At 59.6% G+C, this 1698-nt stretch overlaps 1 pseudogene; it reads right to left on the reverse strand.

Annotated features, from left to right (window-relative positions):
* Window positions 1–225: 225 nt before the first annotated feature.
* LOC109437611 (transcription factor E2-alpha) lies at window positions 226–1474 on the reverse strand (annotated as a pseudogene).
* Window positions 1475–1698: the final 224 nt, after the last annotated feature.

Below are 1698 nucleotides of genomic sequence, written 5' to 3' on the forward strand. Positions count from 1 at the left end.
AAGAAGATACGTGGAGCCAAAGGCAAAGTAGACATACTTTATTCAGGCTTATGGGGCACAATCAGCCTCATCGCTGGATACAGTCAGCCGTCCACCACGTGAAACAGCCAGACACCTTTATACTATACAGAGACAAAGGTGGCGTACAACCAGGGTGCTTACATAAGAGTATATCTTTAAGATGGATGGCGCCTGCACTGTGTTCCGTTGTGTGGGACTGGCAGGTCGCCGGGTCAGGGCCAGCAGCTGGTTGGGGAGGGAGCCTGACCACGGCTATTTTCCCTACATCCTCTATCATGTTCAGGCTGTGGAAACCCCATCAGAGCTGGGTCATAAGGCACCGGGGCTCCTGCTCAGGGCCACTGTGACGTCCCAGCCAGGACCTGTGAAGAACTCACGGCTATAACGGGGCTGGATGAGAAGTTACTGCTTAAGTGATCTAGGAAGTAGATCGAGGCCCGCATCTTTCCGAGGGTGTCTCCACAACTGCCAACAGTGGTCCCTCAGAAGCTCAGGAGGCTGTCAGCCCACTGACAGGGGCGTGTGGCTGGAAATAGTAAGGCAACAACCATAGGTGGCTGTGGGGGCTGAAGAGGTGGCCACGGCTGGGAGCCCACCACTCACCTCCGCACTATGCAGCTGGTAGCCGATGCACAAGGGCCGGCGCAGGGCGCCAAGCCTGCTGCCACTGCTGCTGCCCACAGAGTTGCGCGCCTGATGGGAGGGGCAAGGGAAAAAGCTCCAGCCCAGCATGGGTCCGAAGCCCGCCTAACCTGGGGGCTCCAGAGCTCAGCTGAGGAGTGCAGGCTGCCATTGGCCATGTAGCAAGGGGCCGTGTAGTCGCTGCTGGGGGGTCTTGGTGGACGGGTAGGGAGCAGTGTCCCTGCTATAGTCATCGCCTGAGCTGAGTAGGTCCAGCAAGGACAGGCGACCCGGCTGTACCTTCCGGACCTTCTTGGGCTGTGTGACCAATGCTGCTGTCCTCAGCTCTCCGCCAAGCACGGTGGGGATACGAGTCATACTGGGACTAGCCCTTGACACCCGACGGGGAGAGCAGCCCTGGGCTGCTGAGGGCCAGTCCGCTGGGCAGGAAGCCAGCCTGAGTCAAGCCACCAACACTTGCATCTCTGCCAAAGGTTGTGAAAGCACTCTGCTCCCTGCGCTTACCTCCGAGCCCGCGTCCCAGGAAGTAGATGAAGAGAAGCTACTGTGGGACTCACTGTAGGTCCAGCTGGAGTCAAAGGAGGAGCTGTTCTGGTCACCAGTGCCCGGAGGAGCAGTAGCTGGGTCGGTCCTCCAGACCTGAGCCTCCAAACTGGGCGTGAGCCAGGGAGGTGGGGCCGCCCTTTTCATTGGCCACAGGCGGCAGGAAAATCACACTGAAGTCCAGGAGGTCACTGAGCTCCCTGGCTGTGTCCACAAGCTCCATGCTCTGCCGCTGGTTCATTCTCCAGCTGCAACCTTGGGCTCAGGAGCCAGGGTGGGTACCTCAGGCCTCGAGACAGCCCTGCTCAGCCTGCCCACCCGTAGCACATTTTGTCCACGCATAAACACCGTGACCCCACAAACCTCTTTCCACTGGCCCCAGGGTCAGGTGTAAGCTGGTTGGGCACATGATCGCCCCCTTTCCCCCCCTTTCCCCACCACATACCTGCCAGGCAGGGCCCAAGCACAACTCCCTCCTCCAGCCAAGGCTGC

Source organism: Rhinolophus sinicus, linkage group LG10, assembly GCF_036562045.2.
Source record: "Rhinolophus sinicus isolate RSC01 linkage group LG10, ASM3656204v1, whole genome shotgun sequence".
NCBI classification, from domain to species: Eukaryota; Metazoa; Chordata; class Mammalia; order Chiroptera; family Rhinolophidae; genus Rhinolophus; species Rhinolophus sinicus.